Source organism: Lissotriton helveticus, chromosome 7 (genome assembly GCF_964261635.1).
Source record: "Lissotriton helveticus chromosome 7, aLisHel1.1, whole genome shotgun sequence".
Taxonomy (NCBI): domain Eukaryota; kingdom Metazoa; phylum Chordata; class Amphibia; order Caudata; family Salamandridae; genus Lissotriton; species Lissotriton helveticus.
The window spans coordinates 777,421,653-777,443,853 of record NC_136068.1 but is presented as its reverse complement, the minus strand read 5'-3'; positions in this window follow the sequence as shown (position 1 = coordinate 777,443,853).

Genomic DNA, 22,201 nt, shown 5'->3' with positions numbered 1-22,201 from the left:
TGTACCCAAAAGCAACAAAGTCAGATGGGGCGATGGAACACCCTTCCGGCTGAGATCAAGGGACTTACCTCCCACTCTCTCTTCCGAAAGGCTTTGAAGACCTGGCTCTTCAGGGAGGCCTATCATTAACCGGCTCACCTCGCTCACCTCTAACACAGCTTTTCCATCCCCAGCGCCTTGATGCCTAGGGCAAAGTAGCGCTTTACAAATTTTATCTCAACTCAACTCAACTCATCTCACATGAAGAGCAGTAAGCCTAAGGATCTCAGTAAAGGAGTCCAGAGTGCTCTTGAATGCTAGAAGCCTGAGTGCCGAGAGAGTGTCGGGGGCACAGAGGGTGTGTCTACTCTAGGAACACGCACTAGTATAAACCGTAAAAAGAATGCAAGTTGAAACAATTGACACATTTATGCATAACATTTTGCATTTTCCACCTAAAAAGTGTTTTTATTTATAAAATGATAAAAATTTGCTCCAGCACTGTCATCAGCATATATCTAAAACTTCGCCATTTGAGAACTTGGGGGAAGGAATTCAGTATCCACCTTAAGCGATGTAGTCAGTAGTTCAATATAGAGGGCAAATACAGTTGGAGAGATTGGCCATCCATGCTGGGTGCTCCAGATGATACTAATTTTTCCTGCTAACTCAGAATTAGTTTTCACAGATGCAGTGCATCCATCATAAAATTATGTGATAGATTGTGTGTGTTGAGAAGGAAAACCCATTACATCTTAAGTGGAAAACACACATTGCCATATCAAGAGTGTGAGAAAGTGCCTCTTTTTACATGGTGAGTCCCATTTTATACAGATTGATGCGGATTTGTTTCCTTTTATTCTGTAGATTGCGACCCTCCTAACCAGGCCTCAGTGCATGTGCTCTGGCCCCTAAAACATGATGAGATTCGCTAGTTCCTAATTGGCATATTTAAAATACAACCATGACATAGGAACTTAAATATCACCTATGGACTGCCTCACCACAGTGCCATTCACTAGCGTAACTAGGCAAACATTACTCAGGGTGTTAGACCTGGCACCTTGGCGTGAGTCTCCCTTCCACTTTTTGTTGATGTGCCTCATATGTTTTGCTGGTGTTAGCTGCTCAGGGCACTGTGCCACTGCCACGACTCGGACGCTACTTGTTGGTTCCCTGGCCCTCGGCTGGTTGAATACACGTATTCACTACGTGACAGGCGCCTGCATTTAATCAGGTCCCCTGGTCCATTGGACTTCCCGGCCCACCAAATTGCTTGTGACTGCCCTAGAAGATTAAGTACCCATAGGTGCATTCTTTGCCGTGCCAGCTCCTCGGAGGAGGACTCGAGCACTTTAAGCCTACAGCACTCCAAACGAGACAACCCAGTCCTGATGATGGTCTACATTTGATATGGACCGAAACGTCGTCGACTCCACAGCGCAATTTATAGGCGCATCCTATTATGACTCTAACTAAAAATTGTGAATTATATTACATAAAGTTATTGACTGTTGGTCACTTGTTGAGCTAATCACTGTGTATATATTTCACTTTGCTCACTTTGCGCCGTTTATCGCTGTTCACCTACTTCACTTGCGTCGCCACTTATCACTTGTATATTTTGAGCACCAAGTTTTATCGGTTGTCATTTGAATTGTCCATTTATGTGCTGTACATATTCTCTGTGGCATGAAATTGTCTTGATATGAATTGAATATTAAGAGACTAAAGATCATTTTTGTAATTTGAACCCTTGTGTATAAGCGTCTCCTTTCCCTGACTGTTGTAATGCCTTGTGCATGCAATATAAATTGTCTTTCTATTCATACCTTTTGGGATATTGTTTTTCCTTTAAACTGCCAATCAGTGCCACAGTGCAAGTGCTCCCTATGAAAAGTGTATACATTGAATGGTTTCCATGATTGGCTTATTTGGTTTACTGTCAGTCTCCAGTAAAGGTCACCAGGAGTGCCAGGGCTTGTGAATACAAATGCTGCTGGTGGGCCCGCAGCACTGGTTGTGCCACCCACAGAAGCAGCCTTTTAAAATGTGTCTAAGGTCTGCCACTGCAGAACCTGCATGCAGTCTGGTACTGTCATGCTGCCTGGGCAAGTGCACACACTTGTCAGCCCCTAAACCTTCCCTTTACTTCATGTGAGTCACCCCTAAGGTAGGCCCAAGGGCAGGGTGCATTGTAAGCCTAAGGTAGGCCAAGCCCTGATGTAAGTGGCATGTCCTAACAGTGAATTACAGACATTTTCGTTTTTCACTATTGTAAGGCTACCTATTCTCATAGGCCAGAATGGGCTGCTGGAATTATTACACCCTATAATCCCTGCAGGCTCAGGGAACATGGTAGAAAGTCAAGTTTAGTATGCCTGAACTCAGAATAATAAAATACATCTTTTAGTAAAGTTTATTTTAATATCCTGTGTTTGCAAATACTACTTTTAGAAAGTTAGTATTTGCTTGCCTAACCATTTCAGCCGCCCCTGCTAGGATGTGTATCTGCTGTCTGGTTTCTGTGAGTGACAGGGCTGGGGCTGACAGGTGGTGAATAGAGGGATTACACCAGGATGGGTGGGGGGAGTGCCCCTTGACTCTGAATAGGGCTGTGCTCTGCCACCTCAATGCTGGCTCTGCCCCCTGGAGAGCGGCAGATGTCTGCCCTGCACCTTGTGAAGAGAGAGGGGAAGACTGTCAACAGAGTACTCCTGAACTGTACTTGTCACCACAATGCTGGCTCCACCTCCTGCGGAGCGTCTGATGTCCCTGCCCTGCTCACTGAAAGGAGAAGCCAGAGTCTGCAAAACAAAGTGCTCAGGGCCTGGACTGGATTAGGCAAATGCCCCCCTGGCCTGCAAGAACAAAGGATTTATAGTATAAATGTAGGAGCCCTGCTCCTAAGAAATCAGATCCTGTTTGCGCTAGGAAGAACCTCTGCCCGAAGAGAAGGACCTGGTAAAGCTGCATGGAGGACTACTGTCTCTAGCCTGAGAGACTGGCCTGTGGTGGGTGCCTTGCTGCAAGAAGGAGAGGAAAAGACTGAGAGAGACTTTGAAATCTACTTGTGCATTCCTTTTGAAACGATCTCCAAGAGCTTGGAAGCGAGCTTGCCCCCTGAACTGAGGCCCAGGACCATTGGGCTCTCATCCTGCCTTCGCGGTCTGCTGTGGACCTTTCGCTTTTCCCCCGCTGGAGCTGTGACCCCCAGTGCACCTTGTCCCCTCCTTGGGACGTGACGCTGTGCCTGGCCGCCCCCGCCGCTCGAGTTTGAGCCTCTCACCCTACGTCCCGCTGGGCCGCCTGCACTCGTACACCTTACCCCCCCCCCTGTTCGCATCGCACAATGCACCTCCCGCCGGAATCGAACCAGAAGTGCTGCCTGAAGCCCCGGACGGCCCGTACGAAGCGTACCAGGCCGTCCCGCTCTGCACTCTGGATTTCTGAGCGCCTGCCCGCATTTCAACACAGCACCCGCACCGAAGGTACGGCGCGTAAGCCGTGAACACCACCCGCATTCCGCCTCGCTCTCACCGCTCCCAGAGGTCCGCCCGCTCTTCGCCGCGTACCAAGATGCCACTTGAGCCCGGCACGACCTCAGGAGGAGCCGCCAGCAACTGAGGGGTGCCTGCTCGAGTGAACACCGCCTGCAAACCGGACTCCGCTCCTCACAAGGTACTGTGCCCAAATTCGTGCCCCCCTGTGCGCACGCCACGGACCCGGCGGTCCGCAACGACCGGATAGTATCATTTGACTTTGTGAGCCCAGTATAGGGAGTCGGACCAAGAGTGCGCCGCGCGCACGACCTAAAGAACTACACAGTTATACTTCAGAACGCTTGCCTAAAACAATCTTGTGGCTCATTTTGAAAACGTTATCATGGTCTTGTATTATGCCTGCATAGAGATATATTTATATAAAGCATACTTATTTTTACAAACCTTAGACTGGTGTCCTTTTGTGGTGGGTCATTTGATTACTGTGTATAGTCATAAATGTTTAACTACTAAACGCCCTGAGGTTTCTGCTCGTGCCACACTACCTAGAGGGTGAGCAGGGGTTATCTTTAGGAGTAAGTCCCTTGCCCTGACTAGAGGAGAGGGTCTCTGTTTGTCACAAGTGCATACCTGTGCCAACCAGAGACCCCCAAATCTAACACAGGGCAAGCTATGACTCTCTAATCAAACACCCATCAGGTGTTTTTAAGGATGATCACCCCCTGTCAGAGGCACGCTGCGTCATAGAGTCCTCGTGTCAAAACCTATTGCCCCTGCATGGGCTCCAACTTGCTAGACAACGGAGCTATTCGATCTTGTTAGGGAGATCCTAAGGTTAAAAATATTTAAGGAGTATCTGATAATTTCAATAAAAAAATGGCTCCTTAGTAAGATTAAAACAAATACGACAGTTAGAGAGAGATTATGTCTCAAGCACCTATGGGTCATCATGGTTCCACCACCTTATTGCTTAAGCCTTGTGGCTTTCATCAGGACCTTCTTAATCAGCCCTCTAATTTTTCTAAGCCTTTATGCTCTTCTTACTGTGTTCTGATCTGTGTTCTATTAGTCTTAGGTTGCCTCCCTTTTTTGTGAATTAATTGCAGCTTGGGAGTAGGGCTAACCCACGCAAATTCCACCTCACTCTTTCTGATATTATTTTAAGTAAACATAATGTCAGGCCTGCCATTGCAGCCTGGCAGCTGCAGTTTGAACCTGAAGCCCGTCCTGTTAAAATGACTGGACAAAACCTTCCTTTAAAATGTTAATAAGGCCCCCTACATAGGCCTTGCAGCCCACAAAACAGGATGTATGGTAATTAATGGCAGGACATGTACAAATGTAAAGTTAGCATGTCATTACAGTGACACACAAACCATTTTCACTGTAGCAAGACTGGTTGGCCCATGGAGAAACAGCCGGAAGCAATATTAGATAATTAGTTCTTCTATCTCCAGATTGGGACTAGCTAGAAACATGACCAGACCGCTGTTTTTATATTGAAAAAAAGCCCAACTCAATGGGAAAGTCGGATTTTTAATAAATATTAAGCAAAAGTAACTGTGAGAAGTTGGCCTGGCATATGCTGTAAGAGCACATAAGTTACACTTAATAGCACACAGGAAATTAGCACAAGATACGTTGAGCCCTAGAGGCGTACCAAACCATATATTAAGAAAGTGGTATAAAAACCACGACTTGACTAGACACAAGGCCTAGAGCCTGTAGAATCGCTGGGCCCACAAGGAACCACTCAAGGAAGTGACACAGGGGACCCACGGAGGACGCGTGCAGTGAGAGAACACAGCCGCAAATCATCGTTAGCTTCTATGGGGAATGTCGCGGTTGGAAATTTAAAGATAAAGGACACTTAGGAGAGGACTTTGAGAAAACCACTTTAGACTTAAGGGGTCCTAGGGCCAACACCCATGGGAGCACTGGAGTACTCGAGTTACCTCTTTAGGTGTCGGGAATCGTCGTTGATTTCAATGGTGATCTGCTGCAAAGTGCTGCTGCCGCAGAAGAGGAAAGTGTCCGGTGTGATCCAAGCCTAGATCGAAGATGAGAAGAACCTGAAAGCAGAGGGGACAGAGTCTGGGTCACTTGCCAGTGACCAGGGGCACGATAGCCGAATGTCCACAGATGTCGGGTGATTTCAGGTGAAAAAGGTGAAGCTTCAGCCTCGAGAACCAGGAGGTGTAGACAACGACCAGGATCTGGAATCGAGCTGTACCACAAAGGATGTCAAGTGCTGCGGGGTTGGTGCCCGGATTGGACCCAATAAGCCTTGGCAACAGCAACCCACTCAGGAATCAAAGAAATGCTTTGGTGTGGACCAGCAAGATCCGAGGGACTCACGACGTGGTGGGGAGTCAGGGCACATCTGGAGCAACCCAGGAAGCCCAAGGAAAATCAGAGTTACCTTCTCAGGGACCCACCAGTCGACAGACCAGGGATCGTGAAGGAGCCTCAAGCAGCAATGCAAGAAGCGGGCTCATGGAACACTCGTGGAGTGTAGGCCCACAATCTTTGGTGCAGATGGTGCTCAGGACTTGGGCTACAAGTAACCCAAAGCACAACTTCAAGAGACGTCAAGAAGTCAATGCACTTGCAAATGTGCATGATATCTAAGAGTTCCGGTTCCACGTCACTCATGAGGGCTGCGGGTCTCAGCTTTGTTGGGGACTCGGGTCGACCTCTGAGAAGTCTGGAAATCCTGTTCCTGGGGGCAAATACTTCAGAGTCCGGTGGGAGCTTCGAAGATGCAGACCAGCAATTGGTTTGTTGGTGCCTGCCAAGCAGGGGAGTCCCTCCTTGACCCCAAGGGTTATTCTTCCGTCCTCTAGTCTTTAGTAGAGCATCGAAGTTCCAGGATTCAGTTTCAGAGTTTCGTCCAGGTATAATTTAAAGTCCTGTTGCCAGGGGTTCCTTACTTATACTAAAGAAAGGGGTTGGACAAACTCTGGGGACCCACCTATGGGAGGGCTTGAAAAGAGGGGTGGCTACACCCCTTTCCTTTGTCCAGATTTGCTCCGGAGCAGGGGCTGGTAGCCCCTGCAACCGGTTTGAACTGGACTATGCACAGGGACACTAAATGTGCCCCCAGTGCAGACTTCAAAGCACTCTCAGAGTGCACCCACCCATCCCCAATGCACTAAAGCCTGTCTGGGCGGTGGTTAGACCTCCCTGTGACAGGAAACCTATTTCCTAGGCCTTCCCTGCTATTGTTTCGGTCAGCAGCAGGAGTCCAGACTTGTGTTTGTGGCTGCAGCATTCATTTTGTGAGGCCAGGGCCTCTTTAAAACTGGTACCGGGTATACCGGTGTGTACATGTCTATCCCTCTAGAAGGGTGGAATTCTACCCCCGCCGCCAGGACTGGCAGGTGGGGGGGGGGGGGAGGGGGGTAGGATTCCAAAGTGTTTGACACCACATGGTTATAATGCACATAAGAGTATATGGTCTGGCTGCATCACAGAACAGGCCCAGAGAATAGATTCTGAAGGCTGCAGAGGGGTCCTGCTCATGCATGGACACCCTCTCCCACGAAACCAAGCACCCAGCCTTCAGGATTGATAAGGCCTGCCATAGGGGTGACTCATAGGTTTCTATGTGCAGTCATTTAAGGTAGATATAGGTAACCTATATCTTAGTAAGGGGTGCCTGCACCACCTTACCCAGGCTGCAGTAGCAGTCCTGTGGTGTCATTTTGAAAGGCTTCCCAGGGGAGGCACAAAATATATGCTGCAGACCCTGTTAGGCCTCTGAGTTACCTATGCTCTCAGTACCTGGTGTACCATATACTAGGGGCTCACAAGGGTACCCCAGTAACTAAACTGGAGTGTACCTAAAGTACATGGAATCAATTTAGAGGAAAGCTGATAGGCTGGGGTCCTGAATAGCAGGATCCAAGCCAAACTAAGTCAAAACCCATCAGAACACCAGAAAAAATAGTGGGGGCAACCATGTAGTTAGATTCCACCTTCCTCCGTAAACCCTCCCCAAACGAAAGGAGATGAGTCTATCCTTGTCCAGGTGATCCTTCATTGCCTACGTGGCCATATAAGGAGGTGCCTGCACTAGCATGGTTACCCCCTGTCTTATGGTCCACTAAGCAATCCCTCACCCTAAGGGTATGACAGGGTCTCCACCATGGGTAATTACTACCTGTGATGTGTTTTGGTAAAGTAAAAGGCTGGTGAGGTGTCTGAATAGTAAAGTGAGGCCCTAATGAAGTTTGACTAAGCTTCCTCAGATCACTGGTCACCATGGGTGCCTTCCTTTCCATGACAGAGTTTCACTTTGCTTTAAGGGTCAACCTTTGGCTGCCTACAGCTGGGGGTTGGGTCCCTTTGGTTGGAACACTGGAAAGACATGGTAGGTGTGGGCCCTTGTGGTCCCAGATTTGCCTTTGCCCAACAGAGTCCATCTAGGGGTGGTCCCTATTCATTGTCAAAAGGGATCCCTCAGGGGGTGGAGGAATTTTCACCTGGCTAGGGCTACTAGACTGGGTGCCCCTAATCTGCTGATGGGGTTGTTCCTCTGGACAGGGAACCCTATGGGGTCCACTAACCTCTGCAGCCCTGGGATGACTTAGGCAGGGGAGAGAGGGGCAGGACACCTGCTCCAGGCTGGGTACCATCTTGGAAGGATCCCCTGCCATCTGGGGCAGTTCCCTCACTAGGCATAGGATCAGTTCCCTGAGGAGGCTGACCCTTACCTATAGTCTGGAGGGAAGAAGACTGTTCTTCATCCCTTGTGCTCTCGGGCTCCATCACTCCAACATTTCCCTGGGGTTGGGCTGTGGCCCTCACTGCCCCACTAACTTTCTCAGGGATGCCCAGCATTCTCAGATGGGCTTTGTGTTCCACTTCAGGCCAGGCTGAAAACTCCAGATCATTTCCCAGTAGGCAATCTACAGGCAAGTTTGGAGACACTGCCACTCTTTTTGGGCCTGTGACCCCTCCCCAGCTGAGATTGACTTTGGATATGGGGCGATCTGTTCTGACACCATCAATGTTGGTCACCTGGTATTTAAACTCAGGTAAAAGCTGTTGAGGGGGGACTAGTTTCCCTGTCACCATGGTGACACTAGCCCATGTGTCCCTGAATGCCAAAGCTATCTGACCATTGATTATGGGCTCCTGTCTGTACCTGCCTAAAGCATTGGGGCCCATTTTAAAAGTGACAAATCTCATGCCACCATCACAGACAAAGAAGGCTTGTGAGGGGGACCTGTTTAAACTAGGACCCACCTTTGTTCCCTATGAGAATACACCTACATTTTTGGGTGCAACACCACCGCCTGGGGAATTACTACTAGTAGTACCAGAAGGAGTGGTAGTCTTAGTTGGAGGAATATTTTCTTTATTGCCAATCCTGGGGCAACTGGGATCAGTCGTCCAGTGTCCAGGCTTTTTACAAACATGGCAATATGGTTTCTTTTCAGGAGAGGAAGGAGTTTGGGACCCACCCCTAGAAGTGGATTTTTGTTTTGGGGCCCTGTAGGGGACTTGTCTATTGATGTATCTCCATCTTTCTCTTGGGACTTGGTAGAATCTTTATTCTGGTCACTGCCTTGATTCTTAGGCCTTACCCTGGTTCTGGCCCATTTGTCTGCCTTCTTTCCCAATTCTTGGGGAGAGGTCAGATCAGAGTCCACCAGGTACTGGTGTAAAAGCTGGTATTGACAGTTACTAAGGATCTGCTCCCTCATAATTAAGTTGTACAATCCTGTGAAATCACTCACTTTACTGCCATATATCCACCCTTCCAGAGCCTTGGCAGCACAATCTACAAAGTTGACCCAGTCCTGAATCTGAGCCTTTTGGGTATCTTTGAAATGTACCCTATATTGTTCAGTGGTTAGGCCAAACCCTTCAATCAGGGCACTCTTCAGGACTGTATAATAATCATCAGCATCCTCTTCTCTGACAGTGAGGAGCTTGCCCCTACCTTTATCTGCAAAGGAGAGCCCCAAGAGTGCTGCCCACTGCTCCTGGGGGACCATCTGAACTCTACAGGCCCTTTCCAGTGCAGTAATCCATTTGTGGATGTCATCCCCACTCTTTTAGGAAGGGACAATCTTGTTTAAATTCCCATGATTATGAGACCTATCTCTACCACTGGGAAAGTTGCTGCCACCATGGGACTCTAGTTCCATCTTCTTTCTAACTCTAGGGCCTCCATTTCGAAGGCTACTTGCTGTCTTCTGATTCTAACCTGAGCTTCCTCATACTTCAGCAGCCTTTCTCTCTTCTCCCGGGAGGATTCCCTCCTATGAGAAGAGACAGAGGTCCCTATAGATACACCAGAATGGCCATATTCCACAGAAGGAAATCTGGGCCTTCTAGGCATACCTCCAACTCCACCTGGTAGAACAAAGAGAGGGCCTTCCTGGCCTTCATCCTCATTTCCAAGAGGAGCTGCATTCTCTAGGTCAAGGTCATTGTCACCTTCCTGGTCAGCATCAGAGGCTAGGTCCTGGTCATCTTCACCACTGGGCCTTCCTCCTTCTGCTGCCCCACCCACTCTATCTACCTCCTCAGTCACTGAAGCCTTTCTGAGATCATCCAACAGTAGTACCTCCTTGAGGCGTTGGGTGTTGGCACTTTTGCCTGTCTTCAATCTTCTAGCAGTACACAAAGCTCTCAATTCTAAGAATGAGAATGCGTCATACTTCGATGCCAGTATAGTACTGACATCTGGCAGGGACCCACTGGTTCCTGACCTTGAAGACATCACTAGTGAGGTGTGGTGTGTGTACCTACCTACTCTAGTGTGGCCTACTAAACTCTCTTGAGTTGTAAAAAGGGTGTGCTAAGTCCTTGACACACAACTCCAAGTTCAGTAGAACTTACTGTAGTTTAAGCTTGTATTATATGTACCTCAGGTACCTTTAGTGGTTTTCAGTTAGTCTATCACTTGAGATTATCTGGTAAAACAAAGCAAGCTTGAATCCCACCTCTGCCACCAATGTGAGAAGTTGGCCTGGCATATGCTGTCTACTAGTTATAGTGGGCACCTTGCACCAGTCAAAACAACCCTTTAAAGGTGATAGGTTAAAGACAACCTTAATTGAAAGCCATCCTAGTGGTAGCTATGGAGAGGAGCCTTCAGGCTAAGTCTTGGAGGAATGTACAGCAGTTGTTTTACCAGTCTATAATCTCGTGAATGACCAAATGAAAGGAGAACCACACCAGGTATATATAGAAAATATATGTATTTATTCTAAACACAGCCTACTAGTCTTTTTATGAGGCTAGAGGTAAAAGCACATATGTTACACTTAATAGCACACAGTAAATTAGCACAAGATACGTTGAGCCCTAGGGGTGTACCAAACCATATATTAAGAAAGTGGTATAAGAACCATGACTTGACTAGATATAAGGCCTAGAGCCTGTAGAATCGCTGGGCCCACAAGGAACCACCCAAGGTAGTGACACAGGGGATCCACGGGGTACGCGTGCAGTGTGAGAACACAGTCACGAATCACCGTTAGCTTCTATGGGGAAAGTTGCGGTTGGAAATTTATAGATAAACGACACTTAGGAGAGGTCTTTGAGCAAACCCCTTTAGACTTAAGGGGTTCTAGGCCCAACACCCACGGGAGCACCGGAGTGCTCGAGTTACTTCACCCAGGGAAGCCGGGTGCATAGGTATCTTTTGGTGTTGGGAACTGTCGTTGATTTCAATGGCGATCTGCTGCAAAGTGCTGCTGCCGTAGAAGAGGAAAGTGTCCGGTGTGATCCAAGCCTGGATCAAAGATGTGAAGAACCTGAAAGCAGAGGGGACAGAGTCTGGGTCACTTGGCAGTGAGCAGGGGCACGATAGTCGAATGCCTACCGATGTCGGGTGATTTCAGGTGAAGCTTGACACTACAGCCACAAGGACCAGGAGGCGCCAACGACGACCAGGATCTGGAATCGAGCTGTCCCACAAAGGATGTTGAGTGCTGTGGTATTGGTGCCCGGATTGGACCCAACAAGCCTTGGAAACAGCAACCCATGTAGGAATCAAATAAATGCTTCAGTGTGGACAAGCAAGGTCTGAGGGACTCACCACATGGTGGGGAGTCAGGGCACATCTGAAGCAACCAGGGAAGCTCAAGAAAATCAGAGTTACCTTCACAGGGACCCACCAGTCGTCAGACCAAGGATCGCGAGGGAGCTTCAAGTAGAAATGCAAGAAGCAAGCTCACGGAACACTCGTGGAGTGCAGGCCCACAGTCTTTGGTGCAGATGGTGCTTGGGATTTAGGCTACAAGTAACCCAAAGCACAACTTCAAGAGATGTCGAGAAATCAATGCACTTGCAAATGTGCATGGTGTCCAGGAGTTCCGATTCCACGTCACTCACAAGGGCTGCCGGTCTCAGCTTTGCTGGGGACTCAGGTCAGCCTCTGAGAAGTCTAGAAATCCTCTTCTTCCGAGTCTGCGGGAGCTTTGGAGATGCAGACTGGCAATTGCTTTGTTGGTGCCTGCCAAGCAGGGGAGTCACTACTTGACCCCAAGGGAGATTCTTCAGTCCTCTAGTCTTTAGTAGAGCATCAAAGTATCAGGATTCAGTGTCAGAGTTTCGTCCAGGTGTAATCTAAAGTCCTGTTGCCAGGGGTTCCTTACTCATACTAAAGAAAGGGGTTGGACATACTCTGGGGACCCACCTATGGGAGTATTTGGAAAGAGGGGTGGCTACACCCTTTTCCTTTGTCCAGTTTGGCACCAGAGCAGAGGCTGGTAGCCCCTGCAACTAGTTTGAACTGGACTATGCACATGGACACCAAATGTGCCCCAGTGCAGACTTCAAAACACTCTCAGAGAGCACCCACCCAACCCCAACACACTAAAGCCTGTCTGGGAGGTGGTTACACCTCCTTGTCACAGGAAACCTATTGTCCAGGCCTCCCCTGCCGGAGTTTCGGTCAGCAGCAGGAGGCCTGACTCATTTTTGTGGCTGCAGCACCCATTTTTTGAGGCCAGGGCTCTTTAAAACTGGCACCGGGTATACAGGTGTGTACATGTCTCTCCCTCTAGAAGGGTGGAATTCTACCCCCGCTGCCAGGACTGGCAAGGGGTGGGATTCCAAAGTGTTTGACACCAAATACGACATGTTTCCATGCAGCCATTCCAAAGTTAGCATTTACCGCAAGGTTATAATGTACTTAAGAGTATCTGGTCTGGCTGCTTCACAGAACAGCCCCAGAGAATAGATTCTGAAGGCTGCAGAGGGGTCCTGCTCATGCATGAGCACCCTCTCACATGAAACCAAGCACCCTGCCTTCAGGATTGATAAATCCTGCTATAGGGGTGCAGTGATTTACGTTAGATATAGGTAACCTATATCTTAGTAAGGGGTGCATGCACCACCTTACCCAGGCTGCAGTAGCAGTCCTGTGGTGTCATTTTGGAAGGCTTCCCAGGGTTGGCATAATACATGCTGCAGCCCCTGGTAGGCCTCTGGGGTACATATGCCTTCAGTACCTGGTGTACCATGTACTAGGGGCTCACAAGGGTACTCCAATAACTAATCTGGAGTGTACCCAAAGTATATGGAATCAATTTAGAGAGCAAAACAGATAGGCTGGGGCCCTGAATAGCAGGATCCCAGCCAAATTAAGTCAAAAACCATCAGAACACCAGAAAAAAAGAGGGGGAACCCATGTAGTCAGATTCCCCCTTCCTACAGTAACTTTTTAGAAAGTTACCTTTTCCCTGCTAGACAAACACGGGCGCTAATTTGCATTAGCTCTCTAGCAGTTGCCCACTGAGTGCTTAGCACTGATGAGGTGTGAAAACTGCTCCCAGAGAAGAGACTATGGCTTGGGTGTGGAGAGGTGTTTGTACCCCTGGCAGGAATACCAGTTATGCTGTGCCCAGGAACTTAATTTACTTCAAAGTAAAGTGGCCCCACTTATCTCAAGCAATTATTAGGTTACCCCATAACAGGCCTGTAGGAAATGTGCCTTTTCTGCATGGTCACCATTGATTTTTTGCCTTCTGCTCGAGCCTATATTATTGCTGGCTGTGTACCTCTGTGCACTCTACTCCTGCTAACCAGTGGTAAAATGCCTATGTACTTCCTTTCATTTTGTTTATTAAGTTTTACTCGGAATGAAGCAAGCGTGAAACCCAGTCAGGGAAAGTACCTCCATAACTAGTTTAAGGTGACCACAGGGAGGGGCTGTTCATTACCCTGACCAAACCTATGGTGGGCACACAGGCTGTGCACAAAGGGAGAATGGTTTCTTCATCTTGGATTTAGTGAGAGAGGGGCACCTTGGGATTGTTTGAAGTAGGAGCAGTGGGTGGGGTAACCTCTGGGAACAATTGCCCTATTGGTAAGGGAGGGGCCAGGAGTCACCCCATCCACAAGCAAGTGCTATACTAAATGTGACACCTGAAAACAGCTTATTCAGAGCACTTCTGGACCTGAGGAAGAAGATAAGCGGACTGGACCTGTTGTCTGTGACATCAGAGCAGCTCTGAAGCACTGGACATGGTCCCCATTGTACCCAGAACAAAGCAGTGGAATCCAAGAATATGGCTACAAAGGCACAAAAAGCTAGAAGAGGCATTTTCCTGAAATGTCCCGGTGACCAGTAGCATCTGGACCTTAACTTTAACTTACTTGGACCGTGCTGGTGGCCTCTGCTTGAATGAGACTTAAGTGAGTCTGTTCCTGAAGTCCTGGGATCCTTGACTGTGTGTACCTGGACTTCTCTTAACATCTCTGAAAACTTGGGACTTGGAAAATATTTGGACATTAAGACCTCGGTAGGGCTTGGGCAAGCCTGCCAAGCCAATCCACCCAAAAATGCTCTATTATAGGCAATCACAGGCATGGTGGTGTTGGCGCCTGTGTATCAAGTCAAGTATTTCTTTATTCAATTTGCTCAAAGCATATCATAAAAGTACATTGAATACATACATCATATATCATAAAAAAACAATATTAAATTCTCAGATAACATATTTTCAATACATCTCAAAAACTAGAATGTAAAACTTCAGATAAAAACCATGATAGAGACCAAGTCACGTTCGCATACAGGGAGCTCAAACATCTTATGCCACTCAGTGTCACCAAACAAAAGCTGAGGAAACAAATTCAACCTAAAATGAGTTAAAAGTCTTCGGTGGTAGCAGGGCATGTCTAAAGTCAAGTAAAATTGTTCCAGATTATTTGTTGAGTTGACCGTGTGGTAATGAGTCACTGAGCGCTTTGCCATAGAATTGACTTTCCTCTCTGCGCTCACCTTGGCAAGGAAGGCATGTTTGACCCACAAAATATTGTTCTTGGTAATAACGGCTAGGTCACAAAAAGTTCAGGTCTACTGAGGTCTCTCAGTGTGCCCATAATATAGTGCAGCCAAGGGATACAAAACATGCAATCCAATCCCAAAACAATCCCTTTATATCAATTTTTCAAAATCAAGTTCATCATTCAACCATACCAAAAGCCACTAGAGCAATGGATGGACACAATTGAAATCTGAAATATAACTCAAGCCTAATTCCTTGCGGGCAATTTCAGAAGGAGTACATTGGGGACCTTTAGTAGGCATCTTAAAAGTTTATTTTTTACAATCTGGATGGGAGTACAAGGCATATATCACACACCCAAAACTGACAGTGGGAATACATTTGGGTTTATATATGGCAGTAATCGACTCGGTATGAATGCGTCCCAAACAAAGCAAAAAGTCACCTATTCTGTGCGCTACTCTGTTAAAGGACTGGATATTGTCATAAAACAGGGAATTCCATTTAGGCTGAGAATACAAAAGAATACCCATATAATGAAATGTTCAACCCTGCTAATAAGTTAACCTCTAACCATAAATGTCCTCATTTTAGTGGTCTTGGCCAAACTCCATGGGATGAGATTTAGAGAAATTACTTTTGAGGTCCAAACTATCCATAAAAACGACGAAGCAATCTAGCAGATGCTGCAGACCATTGGTTGTACGTGTGCTCAAAACTGTATCGTCCTTATATAGCAGAGCTGGCACATGTCTTCTGCCAAAAATAGGAATGTCCTTACAATGCTTAATTAAAAATGCCTCTAGGTGGTTAATATAGAGAATAAAAAGTAAAGTTGCTAAGATACAGCCCTGTCGAACTCCTTTTCTCAGCTTAAAGTGTGGCACTTACCGTCAGGGAGAAGTGTGGCTCACTGGTTAGAGGAGGCAGACCTGGAAGCAGAGGTCAGCCTGGGACCAGGGTTCAATTCCCGGCTCGGCGGGGTCTTGAGTCCTAAAATGTCCATGGACTCGACAATTCTCGCTCCAGTGCCTACTCGATTCATGGGTTCACACTCTGCGACTCTGGGCAATAGCTTGCTTAATCTCCACAACGGCCCCTCGCGGTGGGATGCCTGGCTTTCACCTTGCGGATACCCTGCCGGGGTTATCTCACAGGGGAATACCAGGATGGGTTCCCTAAGCAAGCGCTTAGAAACCGCTCGGTGATTTGCGCTATATAAATTCCTGTACATTTACATTTACCTTACAGATGCCAAAAACCCCTCATACAAATTTGGCATTAAAGCGACATTTCGACCCCCATGGGCTCCATCATGACCCAGAGCTTATCTCTATTAACTGAGTCAAAGGCCGTGCTGAGTTCCATGAAGGACAGGTGAATGGCTCCCTTTTTTGCTTTCCAGTTTTTTCTAATGAGCATGTATAAGTTTAAATGCTACTTGATGGCTGTTCTAAAACCATATTGAATATCTGACAGCATATTATGTTCATTAGCCCAATATGTAAGTTGATTCGGCACTACCTGCCCAAACATTTTTACTTCAGCATCCACTAACGAAAGGGGTCTAAAGAATCCCGGGTCTGCTTGTTTCCTTTTTAAATATAGGGACGATCACTGACATCTGCCAGGAGGGGGAATCTGACCACAGGCAGCTGTATTTATATGCAAAGTTACTAAGGGCAACCAAAGATCAATACAGGACTTGTACAGATTCCCAGGTACCCAATATGGGCCAGGAGCTTTCCCAGATGGAAGGGCTAGAATAGCAGATTTCACCTCTTCCCAGCAATAACTAGGCTCCTGCATTTCTCCAGGACTAGTTAAAACAGATGGTGGCCCATCAGAATTATAAATAGTCTCAAAATGGGCGGTCATAGGGTGGGGGGAATTGTTAACGCTATGTTAGACATGGGCTCCGGGTTAAAAAGTGTCTGGTTCACCAATTTCCGAAAAGCTGCGTTGTCCTTTAGAGAAGAGGGGGCAACTAAATCCTCACAAGCCTCCTTTCTGAGGGTGCTTTTTCGCTCTTTGAAGGCTAAATTATACTGAGCCCTAGATCCACGGCATGTTATGCAGGGCAACCAACAGATTTTCATGAGCCTTACAGCAAACCATTGCTGCCTAAAATGTGAGGGCCATCCCAGTCCTGCGCTACAAATGTTAACCCGTTCACTGAGGGGGTAATTCCCCCGCTGTGCTGGGGGGCGTGCACAGCGCCCCCATGCTCATGATGAGCTCAGCTCGTCTTGAGGTACAGTGCTCCTGTGCTCTTGACGAGCTGAGCTCGTCACGGCCGCACCCCTTTTCGTGGAACGTTCAGCACAGCAGGGGAATTATCCCCACGTGTGAGCGTTCCACGGTTCATGACGAGCTCAGCTCGTCATGAGCACAGGAGCACCGTGCCTTATGACAAGCTGAGCTCGTCATGAGCATGCAAGGTGTTAACAGAAGACTCCAGGATGCTACTATCGACAGGTAATAAAGTTAGAATGGCTTGAGGCAACCAGACTCTTTAAAAACTCTGCAGGGACAATCCTTGCCCAGCTAATCCTGCAACCTTGGTCTGCAGAAACTAATGGCTCCTTGCATATAAGGGTATAGCAGACCTTGATTTCTTCCAACAGAATGCGGCTAGGTTTGGGATATGGTCACTACGAATGTCCCAAATCACCCCGCTATTAATAATGGAAGTTAACAACCTAGCTGACACAAAAATGTAATCAATGGTTGTGCAATAACCCATTCCCTTAAAAGTGGGTATTGCATCAGCTGTATTAAGACCATCCCACATAGGAATATTAACAAGGTTGTATTCCGAAAACAGAGTTTTTAACAGCCCATCTTGACGGGTAAGTAAGATATTAACCTGTTCCGAAACACAGGGAAAACTATTGTAGTCCTCATTATAGTTCCAAGCTGTACATGGATGCAAATTTAAATTTCCAAGTAACATAATCTGTGATGATTTAGTCAAGCCAAGAAAAAATTCATCTAGTGTAGGTCTGAGCTCCAAAGTGAGGACCTCACTCATTGGAGCATAGTTATACACATTGACAATTAAGAGCCTGAAGTTGGTGGACAAAGTCAGAAGAATTAAAAACATTTGGTGAATCAGAGGGAACGCTCTATGCCTGATGGCCTAGACCCAGATTCACAAATGCTGCTAAACCCCCTTTGATCTCCCATGTACAGAGGGTATAGCATTAATGGGGAAGGTAACAAAACCATCTAAATACAAACTCTCCTGGGCAGCCCACGTCCCTTGTAAAGAAATAATATCACAGCTTCTTAACTACCTTGAGCAAAACGTGTTTGAGACTTTATCCTGTGTCACTGCTACATTCCAACTATCTAAATTAAGGAGCTCAAGGGAGGTAGAGGAATGGTCAGTGACTGGAGGAACTGATGTGAGAATGCGAGGGAGTCAATTGTGGTCCTCAAGCTAGGACAAAGGTTTGAATCTGCTATTTAACGGGATCCTAAAATTGGAGCACTCGGAAAAAGAAGTAGAGGGGCCATCAAACTTAGATAGAGGCAACGGCCCACCGCTCGAAATTCTAGCATAATCAGGTGGATAAAAAAAGCCCAAGGGGTGAATCGGTGTGTTATTTCTCAATGCCACACTTGGCCCAAGATTAACCAAAATATACTCCACCGATTTTTGATTTCAAAAGTTTACTATAATGCAGTTGCCATTGCCTGAATTTAAGGTAGTCCTTAGCCAACCTATTCTTTGGGCCATGATATTCTCATCAGATAATGACAAAGTTGTAGGGAGCCGGGTCGAGAACCAATGGGTCACCTTTTTTTTAAGCTGAATGTAAATCTTAGAGACAGTGGGGCAGATTTACTACTTCTGGGGCATCTCTGCCAATCAGCAGGGATGCCCCAGAGGAGTTGCGACACATCTGCCCACCCATTCGCCACGGCGCATGGATGGGCAGATACGTGTCGCATCCTCCCGCAGAAAGGCGGTGCATTGCTGGAGTTGGCTCGCAAGCACGACGCAGCTCCAGCAAGGCTCGGGGTGCCCCTATACCTAACATGCTGCGTCAATCCTTACACTTGCATCAAGCAGGAGCAGTGTTTTGACACAGCATGGCCGGAAAAGTGACTGAGTGAAATCTTGTAGATTTCACTCAGCCACTTTTCGGAGGCGTTCCTGCTCCGGAACCACCCCCCACCCACCCCAGTGCAGGAAGGCCCACATGCGGCCCAGGGCTTTACAACGTGACGCATCTCCCTAGATGCGTCATGTTGTAAATAGCCCACAGCATGGCGCTGGCTTTGTGCCGCCGCTGCGTCACAAATCTGGCATAAGGGGCTTGTAAATTTGCCCCATTGTCTTTTAGAGGTGGAACTTTAGTCATGACAAGGTCATATGAAGTCAAAGCAGGGGGCAACTGAATAACCACCTTGGTCATGTTGGCGTGAGCTAGTAGTACTCTAGATCAGTCAAAGAAAGTGAAGGAGCGGTGGACCACCTCTGATGGCCTTCTGAAACATACTGTAGGAAACCAGTAGGTGAAACAATAGGGGGTGAGGAACTATTCACTCTGTTGGGATTTGTCTGTAGGTCTCATCGTTTGTGTGAATCGTGGGGGTGCCCACTATTAAAGGCTCTCTGACATTGCCAGAAGACCCTACCATGTTGCAAATAACAGAGGGGTCTCCTGGAATAGAATTCAATGGAGTCCCTGAGTGGCCGAAATTATAAGCATCTAAACAGACGTGAGACTATATTGTGCAAGCCAGTCTCTATTTTGTCCATAACTCGGGAGATATGAGCCATTGTTCTTCCATCTTAAACATCATGTCCTCCAAATTATTTAAATGGGCGTTTAGAGCTCCTGTAAGTGTAGTTTCGAGACCTTGTAAATTTGCATGACAATTACAAGCTGCAGCGGTCACAAGTTCTGAGGGGTTTGTTTTCTTGCTTTTTTTCCCCTGATTTGCTTTCTGAAGAAGTCCTACCGAGGGTGTAGAAGTGTTATTTCTCTGTGTTCCACTGGCTCTCAAGGGTCTGGCCTAAGAAAGGCGAGAGGCATCACCAGCCCTAGTAAATAGGCCTGCCCCCCCACCCCCCCCTCACCTCCACCCCCCAGGAGATCTGGTGGAAATGGTAACAGGGGTCAAACACAGTAGTGAGGGATGGCAAGGCCTCAATTTGGGCAGATATAGGGTTCACATCAGATTGAGTAATAGCCAGTTGATCTTTCACAAGTGTGATTTCATCCAAAAGGACACCCATTGCATTATTTAAAAAGGTCAGAATGGAATTCTGGGTACAAGGTCACTTGCCTACCACATTTATGGACTCTCCTTTCCTCTTCCCCATCTTCAAATATTACCGCCGGGGAAGGAGGAAGTAATTATCCTAATTTAGGCCAGACAGACACCCAACTGTGAAGAGAGAAAAGAATCTGGCGACTAGAGCAAAGAACTTGCCAACAACCCACTCACCACTCCTCACTAAAATACCATGGAGTAGGTGTTAGGGGTGCGGCCCAGCCCAGCCCAGCTCAGCCTGCTCTGGGCTCTGACTGGCACAAGACAGGCCCCCCCCTTGTTCCAGGATTCACTTAGGTGAGGCTTGAGAAAGAGAAGGCACTTTATAGAGAGGGGGCTCCTCCCCCAGTTTACAGGTGCTGCAAGTGCCTCCAGGAGTGATGGATAATAGTCCCCCGAAAAGTCGGTCAGCATCTTCTGGAAAAGAGAAATCGTTTATAGCGTGGAGGCTCCTCTCCCAGTCCAGAAGTGCTGCAAGCCCCTTCAGGTATGATGGATTAGGGGGCTTGGAGGCCCTTGAGGAGTCAGTCAGCATCTCTCATGCTGTGGGAAAAGAGAATGTGCTTTATGGTGCGGGGGCTCCTCCCCCAGTCCAAAGGTGTTGCAAACGCCTCCAGGCGCCATGGATTATAGGCTTGTAGTCACCCGAGAAGTCATCAGTGTCTCATTTACATGCTCAATGTGCACCAACTATTTGGACCGGGAGCAGTGTAGTCCCTAATGGACTTTGGTTTTCCTTTTTTTAATCTCATACATTAGAGTGAAGCTGTAAACATTCCCAATAAGAATGACAGAAAAGGGCTAAAGTTTAAAAGATTACTCAAACAATATAAGTACAGAAAGATATAAGCTGGGTGGAATGTCATTCAATTAAGCATATAGACACATACATCATACGCACAGAAGAACTAAGTAAAGTTCTTCAGAAAATCCAGCATTGATTTGCCCTCTAAGAAAATGAAAAGGTTAGAGCTCACATGCAGAAAATCCAGGGCCTTTTATAGGACTTGAGACAAAGGATTTCAATTTCATACATTCACTTCACCTATACATGCTTCTCAGGGTATGCATGAAAGTGAAACAGGCAAGAAGAAACATTTTACTACAGAATACATTAGATTATCTCGCAATTCTACGACATTGGATTTGGATGTTCCCAGAGTCTATACAGGTGACATGACTTGATACACTTTATGTTATTCAGTCTGGGACAGCCGAGGTTGTCCTTGATTAGGTACATTGAATTCAGTGTGAATGGGAAAGTCTCAATCCTTCAGCACAAGCCCACAATTCTTTATTAAAGCAGAAAAGTTACAGTGAAAGTAATCAGACAATATGTTCAATATCACATCCTAAATGGAAAAAAAGCACAAAAATAGACTCAAGTCGGTGTGAGCTTGACTTCTCATGTATTAAATATTACAATTCCACAGTGGTCTGCTGACCCAATTAGGCCACCATTCCTGTGATGAGGATTATAGTGGGTTGCAATTTGCGATCTACCTCATTAATATTTATGAGGTAGGTTGAATTATTTTGTGAACTGACCTTTTAGAATATAGGTCACTTTGAAAAATATCACAATGGCTACAATAATCCTGGTTACAAATTAAGACCAATATTTTGTGACCAGTTATTAGTACATCTGGTGTTTAGCATGGTTGATGTATCCAACCCGAGGTCCATTATGATTGGCCTCAAATGGCGCCTAGGTCTATTGCGACCATTGACCACCTTTGACACTTTGCACTTTTTTGGTGCTATTTTTTTTTAAATCCTCTAAAATTCCTATTATTGGATTTTTGTCAAGTTGGTGTCATATGGTTCTTTAATTAAATTTAAATTATTTTATTTTTTCATAAATTGCAGTGGTATTTCTGCCGTAGCTACCAGCGACTGAGCTCAAGTTTGAATTACATAACCCTTTGACTGGAACTAACAAGTTAGTCATTATTTTTACTTACAGTGGTCTACAATCCACCTTAATAACAAACCACTTTCTCACAATGAGGTTGGAAGACTTCTTAATGTCTAATAACACAGCTTGTGAGTTGTGCATACATTTGTTTTTAGCAATAGTAAATACACATTGGCAAATATCAGCCAGGAATGAATCACTTTTCAACTCCATGCATGTGATTTGGCATGAAGTATTATTCAGTTTGC